This window comes from Leuciscus leuciscus, assembly GCF_965113295.1.
Source record: "Leuciscus leuciscus genome assembly, chromosome: 5".
Taxonomy (NCBI): domain Eukaryota; kingdom Metazoa; phylum Chordata; class Actinopteri; order Cypriniformes; family Leuciscidae; genus Leuciscus; species Leuciscus leuciscus.
The window spans coordinates 52,596,878-52,607,331 of record NC_138729.1 but is presented as its reverse complement, the minus strand read 5'-3'; positions in this window follow the sequence as shown (position 1 = coordinate 52,607,331).

The window sequence follows — 10,454 nt, the reverse complement described above, 5'->3', positions numbered from 1 at the left end:
TCAGCAAGGACCAATGAGCTTCATTCTCGTGTTACGCAGCACGTTTGAGCTTCAGCAAGAACCAGTGAGGTTCATTCTCGTGTTACAAAGCACGTTTGAGCTTCTGCAAGAACCAATGAGGTTCATTCTCGTGTTACGCATCACGTTTGAGCTTCTGCAAGAACCAATGAGGTTCATTCTCGTGTTACGCAGCACGTTTGAGCTTCAGCAAGAACCAATGAGGTTCATTCTCGTGTTACGCATCACGTTTGAGCTTCAGCAAGAACCAATGAGGTTCATTCTCGTGTTACGCATCACGTTTGAGCTTCAGCAAGAACCAATGAGGTTCATTCTCGTGTTACGCAGCACGTTTGAGCTTCAGCAAGAACCAATGTGGTTCATTCTCGTTTTACGCAGCAAGTTTGAGCTTCAGCAAGAACCAATGAGCTTCATTCTCGTGTTACACAGCACGTTTGAACTTCAGCAAGAACCAATGAGGTTCATTCTCGTGTTAGGCAGCACGTTTGAGCTTCAGCAAGAACCAATGAGGTTCATTCTCGTGTTACAAAGCACGTTTGAGCTTCAGCAAGAACCAATGAGGTTCATTCTCGTGTTACGCAGCACGTTTGAGCTTCAGCAAGAACCAATGAGGTTCATTCTCGTGTTACACAGCACGTTTGAGCTTCAGCAAGAACCAATGAGGTTCATTCTCGTGTTACACAGCACGTTTGAGCTTCAGCAAGAACCAATGAGGTTAATTCTCGTGTTACGCATCACGTTTGAGCTTCAGCAAGAACCAATGTGGTTCATTCTCGTGTTACGCAGCACGTTTGAACTTCAGCAAGAACCAATGAGGATCATTCTCATGTTACGCATCACGTTTGAGCTTCAGCAAGAACCAATGAGGTTCATTCTCGTGTTACGCAGCACGTTTGAGCTTCAGCAAGAACCAATGAGGTTCTTTCTCGTGTTACAAAGCACGTTTGAGCTTCAGCAAGAACCAATGAGGTTCATTCTCGTGTTACGCAGGACGTTTGAGCTTCAGCAAGAACCAATGAGGTTCATTCTCGTGTTACGCAGCACGTTTGAGCTTCAGCAAGAACCAATGAGGTTCACTCTCGTGTTACGCAGCACGTTTGAGCTTCAGCAAGGACCAATGAGCTTCATTCTCGTGTTACGCAGCACGTTTGAGCTTCCAATGAGGTTCATTCTCGTGTTACGCAGCACGTTTGAGCTTCAGCAAGAACCAATGAGGTTCATTCTCGTGTTACGCAGCACGTTTGAGCTTCAGCAAGGACCAATGAGCTTCATTCTCGTGTTACGCAGCACGTTTGAGCTTCAGCAAGAACCAGTGAGGTTCATTCTCGTGTTACAAAGCACGTTTGAGCTTCTGCAAGAACCAATGAGGTTCATTCTCGTGTTACGCATCACGTTTGAACTTCAGCAAGAACCAATGAGGTTCATTCTCGTGTTACGCAGCACGTTTGAGCTTCAGCAAGAACCAATGAGGTTCATTCTCGTGTTACAAAGGACGTTTGAGCTTCAGCAAGAACCAATGAGGTTCATTCTCGTGTTACGCAGCACGTTTGAGCTTCAGCAAGAACCAATGAGGTTAATTCTCGTGTTACGCAGCACGTTTGAGCTTCAGCAAGGACCAATGAGCTTCATTCTCGTGTTACGCAGCACGTTTGAGCTTCAGCAAGAACCAGTGAGGTTCATTCTCGTGTTACAAAGCACGTTTGAGCTTCTGCAAGAACCAATGAGGTTCATTCTCGTGTTACGCATCACGTTTGAGCTTCTGCAAGAACCAATGAGGTTCATTCTCGTGTTACGCAGCACGTTTGAGCTTCAGCAAGAACCAATGAGGTTCATTCTCGTGTTACGCATCACGTTTGAGCTTCAGCAAGAACCAATGAGGTTCATTCTCGTGTTACGCATCACGTTTGAGCTTCAGCAAGAACCAATGAGGTTCATTCTCGTGTTACGCAGCACGTTTGAGCTTCAGCAAGAACCAATGTGGTTCATTCTCGTTTTACGCAGCAAGTTTGAGCTTCAGCAAGAACCAATGAGCTTCATTCTCGTGTTACACAGCACGTTTGAACTTCAGCAAGAACCAATGAGGTTCATTCTCGTGTTAGGCAGCACGTTTGAGCTTCAGCAAGAACCAATGAGGTTCATTCTCGTGTTACAAAGCACGTTTGAGCTTCAGCAAGAACCAATGAGGTTCATTCTCGTGTTACGCAGCACGTTTGAGCTTCAGCAAGAACCAATGAGGTTCATTCTCGTGTTACACAGCACGTTTGAGCTTCAGCAAGAACCAATGAGGTTCATTCTCGTGTTACACAGCACGTTTGAGCTTCAGCAAGAACCAATGAGGTTAATTCTCGTGTTACGCATCACGTTTGAGCTTCAGCAAGAACCAATGTGGTTCATTCTCGTGTTACGCAGCACGTTTGAACTTCAGCAAGAACCAATGAGGATCATTCTCATGTTACGCATCACGTTTGAGCTTCAGCAAGAACCAATGAGGTTCATTCTCGTGTTACGCAGCACGTTTGAGCTTCAGCAAGAACCAATGAGGTTCTTTCTCGTGTTACAAAGCACGTTTGAGCTTCAGCAAGAACCAATGAGGTTCATTCTCGTGTTACGCAGGACGTTTGAGCTTCAGCAAGAACCAATGAGGTTCATTCTCGTGTTACGCAGCACGTTTGAGCTTCAGCAAGAACCAATGAGGTTCACTCTCGTGTTACGCAGCACGTTTGAGCTTCAGCAAGGACCAATGAGCTTCATTCTCGTGTTACGCAGCACGTTTGAGCTTCCAATGAGGTTCATTCTCGTGTTACGCAGCACGTTTGAGCTTCAGCAAGAACCAATGAGGTTCATTCTCGTGTTACGCAGCACGTTTGAGCTTCAGCAAGGACCAATGAGCTTCATTCTCGTGTTACGCATCACGTTTGAGCTTCTGCAAGAACCAATGAGGTTCATTCTCGTGTTACGCATCACGTTTGAGCTTCTGCAAGAACCAATGAGGTTCATTCTCGTGTTACGCAGCACGTTTGAGCTTCAGCAAGAACCAATGAGGTTCATTCTCGTGTTACGCATCAAGTTTGAGCTTCAGCAAGTACCAGTGAGGTTCATTCTCGTGTTACAAAGCACGTTTGAGCTTCTGTAAGAACCAATGAGGTTCATTCTCGTGTTACGCAGCACGTTTGAGCTTCTGCAAGAACCAATGTAGTTCATTCTCGTGTTACGCAGCACGTTTGAGCTTCAGCAAGAACCAATGAGGTTCATTCTCGTGTTACGCAGCACGTTTGAGCTTCAGCAAGAACCAATGAGGTTCATTCTCGTGTTACAAAGCATGTTTGAGCTTCAGCAAGAACCAATGAGGTTCATTCTCGTGTTACGCAGCACGTTTGAGCTTCAGCAAGAATCAATGAGGTTCATTCTCGTGTTACGCAGCACGTTTGAGCTTCAGCAAGAACCAATGAGGTTCATTCTCGTGTTACGCAGCACGTTTGAGCTTCTGCAAGAACCAATGTGGTTCATTCTCGTGTTACGCATCACGTTTGAGCTTCAGCAAGAACCAATGAGGTTCATTCTCGTGTTATGCAGCACGTTTGAGCTTCAGCAAGAACCAATGTGGTTCATTCTCTCGTGTTACGCAGCACGTTTGAGCTTCTGCAAGAATCAATGTGGTTCATTCTCGTGTTACGCAGCACGTTTGAGCTTCAGCAAGAACCAATGAGGTTCATTCTCGTGTTACGCAGCACGTTTGAGCTTCAGCAAGAACCAATGAGGTTCATTCTCGTGTTACGCAGCACGTTTGAGCTTCAGCAAGAACCAATGAGGTTCATTCTCGTGTTACGCAGCACGTTTGAGCTTCAGCAAGGACCAATGAGCTTCATTCTCGTGTTACGCAGCACGTTTGAGCTTCAGCAAGAACCAGTGAGGTTCATTCTCGTGTTACAAAGCACGTTTGAGCTTCTGCAAGAACCAATGAGGTTCATTCTTGTGTTACGCATCATGTTTGAGCTTCTGCAAGAACCAATGAGGTTCATTCTCGTGTTACGCAGCACGTTTGAGCTTCAGCAAGAACCAATGAGGATCATTCTCGTGTTACGCATCACGTTTGAGCTTCAGCAAGAACCAATGAGGTTCATTCTCGTGTTACGCATCACGTTTGAGCTTCAGCAAGAACCAATGTGGTTAATTCTCGTGTTACGCAGCACGTTTGAGCTTCTGCAAGAACCAATGTGGTTCATTCTCGTGTTACGCAGCACGTTTGAGCTTCAGCAAGAACCAATGAGGTTCATTCTCGTGTTACGCATCACGTTTGAGCTTCAGCAAGAACCAGTGAGGTTCATTCTCGTGTTACAAAGCACGTTTGAGCTTCTGCAAGAACCAATGAGGTTCATTCTCGTGTTACGCAGCACGTTTGAGCTTCAGCAAGAACCAATGAGGTTCATTCTCGTGTTACGCAGCACGTTTGAGCTTCAGCAAGAACCAATGAGGATCATTCTCGTGTTACGCATCACGTTTGAGCTTCAGCAAGAACCAATGAGGTTCATTCTCGTGTTACGCATCACGTTTGAGCTTCAGCAAGAACCAATGAGGTTCATTCTCGTGTTACGCAGCACGTTTGAGCTTCAGCAAGAACCAATGTGGTTCATTCTCGTGTTACGCAGCACGTTTGAGCTTCTGCAAGAACCAATGTGGTTCATTCTCGTGTTACGCAGCACGTTTGAGCTTCAGCAAGAACCAATGAGGTTCATTCTCGTGTTACGCATCACGTTTGAGCTTCAGCAAGAACCAGTGAGGTTCATTCTCGTGTTACAAAGCACGTTTGAGCTTCTGCAAGAACCAATGAGGTTCATTCTTGTGTTACGCATCACGTTTGAGCTTCAGCAAGAACCAATGTGGTTCATTCTCGTGTTACGCAGCACGTTTGAGCTTCAGCAAGAACCAATGAGGTTCATTCTCGTGTTACGCAGCACGTTTGAGCTTCAGCAAGAACCAATGAGGTTCATTCTCGTGTTACGCAGCACGTTTGAGCTTCAGCAAGGACCAATGAGCTTCATTCTCGTGTTACGCATCATGTTTGAGCTTCTGCAAGAACCAATGAGGTTCATTCTCGTGTTACGCAGCACGTTTGAGCTTCAGCAAGAACCAATGAGGATCATTCTCGTGTTACGCATCACGTTTGAGCTTCAGCAAGAACCAATGAGGTTCATTCTCGTGTTACGCATCACGTTTGAGCTTCAGCAAGAACCAATGTGGTTAATTCTCGTGTTACGCAGCACGTTTGAGCTTCTGCAAGAACCAATGTGGTTCATTCTCGTGTTACGCAGCACGTTTGAGCTTCAGCAAGAACCAATGAGGTTCATTCTCGTGTTACGCATCACGTTTGAGCTTCAGCAAGAACCAGTGAGGTTCATTCTCGTGTTACAAAGCACGTTTGAGCTTCTGCAAGAACCAATGAGGTTCATTCTCGTGTTACACAGCACGTTTGAGCTTCAGCAAGAACCAATGAGGTTCATTCTCGTGTTACGCATCACGTTTGAGCTTCAGCAAGAACCAATGTGGTTAATTCTCGTGTTACGCAGCACGTTTGAGCTTCTGCAAGAACCAATGTGGTTCATTCTCGTGTTACGCAGCACGTTTGAGCTTCAGCAAGAACCAATGAGGTTCATTCTCGTGTTACGCATCACGTTTGAGCTTCAGCAAGAACCAGTGAGGTTCATTCTCGTGTTACAAAGCACGTTTGAGCTTCTGCAAGAACCAATGAGGTTCATTCTCGTGTTACACAGCACGTTTGAGCTTCAGCAAGAACCAATGTGGTTAATTTTCGTGTTATGCAGCACGTTTGAGCTTCTGCAAGAACCAATGTAGTTCATTCTCGTGTTACGCAGCACGTTTGAGCTTCAGCAAGAACCAATGAGGTTCATTCTCGTGTTACGCAGCACGTTTGAGCTTCAGCAAGAACCAATGAGGTTCATTCTCGTGTTACAAAGCATGTTTGAGCTTCAGCAAGAACCAATGAGGTTCATTCTCGTGTTACGCAGCACGTTTGAGCTTCAGCAAGAATCAATGAGGTTCATTCTCGTGTTACGCAGCACGTTTGAGCTTCAGCAAGAACCAATGAGGTTCATTCTCGTGTTACGCAGCACGTTTGAGCTTCTGCAAGAACCAATGTGGTTCATTCTCGTGTTACGCATCACGTTTGAGCTTCAGCAAGAACCAATGAGGTTCATTCTCGTGTTATGCAGCACGTTTGAGCTTCAGCAAGAACCAATGTGGTTCATTCTCTCGTGTTACGCAGCACGTTTGAGCTTCTGCAAGAATCAATGTGGTTCATTCTCGTGTTACGCAGCACGTTTGAGCTTCAGCAAGAACCAATGAGGTTCATTCTCGTGTTACGCATCACGTTTGAGCTTCAGCAAGAACCAGTGAGGTTCATTCTCGTGTTACAAAGCACGTTTGAGCTTCTGTAAGAACCAATGAGGTTTATTCTTGTGTTACGCATCACGTTTGAGCTTCAGCAAGAACCAATGTGGTTCATTCTCGTGTTACGCAGCACGTTTGAGCTTCAGCAAGAACCAATGAGGTTCATTCTCGTGTTACAAAGCACGTTTGAGCTTCAGCAAGAACCAATGAGGTTCATTCTCGTGTTACGCAGCACGTTTGAGCTTCAGCAAGAACCAATGAGGTTCATTCTCGTGTTACGCAGCACGTTTGAGCTTCAGCAAGGACCAATGAGCTTCATTCTCGTGTTACGCAGCACGTTTGAGCTTCAGCAAGAACCAGTGAGGTTCATTCTCGTGTTACAAAGCACGTTTGAGCTTCTGCAAGAACCAATGAGGTTCATTCTCGTGTTACGCATCACGTTTGAACTTCAGCAAGAACCAATGAGGTTCATTCTCGTGTTACGCAGCACGTTTGAGCTTCAGCAAGAACCAATGAGGTTCATTCTCGTGTTACGCAGCACGTTTGAGCTTCAGCAAGAACCAATGAGGATCATTCTCGTGTTACGCATCACGTTTGAGCTTCAGCAAGAACCAATGAGGTTCATTCTCGTGTTACGCATCACGTTTGAGCTTCAGCAAGAACCAATGTGGTTAATTCTCGTGTTACGCAGCACGTTTGAGCTTCTGCAAGAACCAATGTGGTTCATTCTCGTGTTACGCAGCACGTTTGAGCTTCAGCAAGAACCAATGAGGTTCATTCTCGTGTTACGCATCACGTTTGAGCTTCAGCAAGAACCAGTGAGGTTCATTCTCGTGTTACAAAGCACGTTTGAGCTTCTGCAAGAACCAATGAGGTTCATTCTCGTGTTACACAGCACGTTTGAGCTTCAGCAAGAACCAATGTGGTTAATTTTCGTGTTATGCAGCACGTTTGAGCTTCTGCAAGAACCAATGTAGTTCATTCTCGTGTTACGCAGCACGTTTGAGCTTCAGCAAGAACCAATGAGGTTCATTCTCGTGTTACAAAGCATGTTTGAGCTTCAGCAAGAACCAATGAGGTTCATTCTCGTGTTACGCAGCACATTTGAGCTTCAGCAAGAATCAATGAGGTTCATTCTCGTGTTACGCAGCACGTTTGAGCTTCAGCAAGAACCAATGAGGTTCATTCTCGTGTTACGCAGCACGTTTGAGCTTCTGCAAGAACCAATGTGGTTCATTCTCGTGTTACGCATCACGTTTGAGCTTCAGCAAGAACCAATGAGGTTCATTCTCGTGTTATGCAGCACGTTTGAGCTTCAGCAAGAACCAATGTGGTTCATTCTCTCGTGTTACGCAGCACGTTTGAGCTTCTGCAAGAATCAATGTGGTTCATTCTCGTGTTACGCAGCACGTTTGAGCTTCAGCAAGAACCAATGAGGTTCATTCTCGTGTTACGCATCACGTTTGAGCTTCAGCAAGAACCAGTGAGGTTCATTCTCGTGTTACAAAGCACGTTTGAGCTTCTGTAAGAACCAATGAGGTTTATTCTTGTGTTACGCATCACGTTTGAGCTTCAGCAAGAACCAATGTGGTTCATTCTCGTGTTACGCAGCACGTTTGAGCTTCAGCAAGAACCAATGAGGTTCATTCTCGTGTTACAAAGCACGTTTGAGCTTCAGCAAGAACCAATGAGGTTCATTCTCGTGTTACAAAGCACGTTTGAGCTTCAGCAAGAACCAATGAGGTTCATTCTCGTGTTACGCAGCACGTTTGAGCTTCAGCAAGAACCAATGAGGTTCATTCTCGTGTTACGCAGCACGTTTGAGCTTCAGCAAGGACCAATGAGCTTCATTCTCGTGTTACGCAGCACGTTTGAGCTTCAGCAAGAACCAGTGAGGTTCATTCTCGTGTTACAAAGCACGTTTGAGCTTCTGCAAGAACCAATGAGGTTCATTCTCGTGTTACGCATCACGTTTGAACTTCAGCAAGAACCAATGAGGTTCATTCTCGTGTTACGCAGCACGTTTGAGCTTCAGCAAGAACCAATGAGGTTCATTCTCGTGTTACGCAGCACGTTTGAGCTTCAGCAAGAACCAATGAGGATCATTCTCGTGTTACGCATCACGTTTGAGCTTCAGCAAGAACCAATGAGGTTCATTCTCGTGTTACGCATCACGTTTGAGCTTCAGCAAGAACCAATGTGGTTAATTCTCGTGTTACGCAGCACGTTTGAGCTTCTGCAAGAACCAATGTGGTTCATTCTCGTGTTACGCAGCACGTTTGAGCTTCAGCAAGAACCAATGAGGTTCATTCTCGTGTTACGCATCACGTTTGAGCTTCAGCAAGAACCAGTGAGGTTCATTCTCGTGTTACAAAGCACGTTTGAGCTTCTGCAAGAACCAATGAGGTTCATTCTCGTGTTACACAGCACGTTTGAGCTTCAGCAAGAACCAATGTGGTTAATTTTCGTGTTATGCAGCACGTTTGAGCTTCTGCAAGAACCAATGTAGTTCATTCTCGTGTTACGCAGCACGTTTGAGCTTCAGCAAGAACCAATGAGGTTCATTCTCGTGTTACAAAGCATGTTTGAGCTTCAGCAAGAACCAATGAGGTTCATTCTCGTGTTACGCAGCACGTTTGAGCTTCAGCAAGAATCAATGAGGTTCATTCTCGTGTTACGCAGCACTTTTGAGCTTCAGCAAGAACCAATGAGGTTCATTCTCGTGTTACGCAGCACGTTTGAGCTTCTGCAAGAACCAATGTGGTTCATTCTCGTGTTACGCATCACGTTTGAGCTTCAGCAAGAACCAATGAGGTTCATTCTCGTGTTATGCAGCACGTTTGAGCTTCAGCAAGAACCAATGTGGTTCATTCTCTCGTGTTACGCAGCACGTTTGAGCTTCTGCAAGAATCAATGTGGTTCATTCTCGTGTTACGCAGCACGTTTGAGCTTCAGCAAGAACCAATGAGGTTCATTCTCATGTTACGCATCACGTTTGAGCTTCAGCAAGAACCAGTGAGGTTCATTCTCGTGTTACAAAGCACGTTTGAGCTTCTGTAAGAACCAATGAGGTTTATTCTTGTGTTACGCATCACGTTTGAGCTTCAGCAAGAACCAATGTGGTTCATTCTCGTGTTACGCAGCACGTTTGAGCTTCAGCAAGAACCAATGAGGTTCATTCTCGTGTTACAAAGCACGTTTGAGCTTCAGCAAGAACCAATGAGGTTCATTCTCGTGTTACGCAGCACGTTTGAGCTTCAGCAAGAACCAATGAGGTTCATTCTCGTGTTACGCAGCACGTTTGAGCTTCAGCAAGGACCAATGAGCTTCATTCTCGTGTTACGCAGCACGTTTGAGCTTCAGCAAGAACCAGTGAGGTTCATTCTCGTGTTACAAAGCACGTTTGAGCTTCTGCAAGAACCAATGAGGTTCATTCTCGTGTTACGCATCACGTTTGAACTTCAGCAAGAACCAATGAGGTTCATTCTCGTGTTACGCAGCACGTTTGAGCTTCAGCAAGAACCAATGAGGTTCATTCTCGTGTTACAAAGGACGTTTGAGCTTCAGCGAGAACCAATGAGGTTCATTCTCGTGTTACGCAGCACGTTTGAGCTTCAGCAAGAACCAATGAGATTAATTCTCGTGTTACGCAGCACGTTTGAGCTTCAGCAAGGACCAATGAGCTTCATTCTCGTGTTACGCAGCACGTTTGAGCTTCAGCAAGAACCAGTGAGGTTCATTCTCGTGTTACAAAGCACGTTTGAGCTTCTGCAAGAACCAATGAGGTTCATTCTCGTGTTACGCATCACGTTTGAGCTTCTGCAAGAACCAATGAGGTTCATTCTCGTGTTACGCATCACGTTTGAGCTTCAGCAAGAACCAATGTGGTTCATTCTCGTGTTACGCAGCACGTTTGAACTTCAGCAAGAACCAATGAGGATCATTCTCATGTTACGCATCACGTTTGAGCTTCAGCAAGAACCAATGAGGTTCATTCTCGTGTTACGCAGCACGTTTGAGCTTCAGCAAGA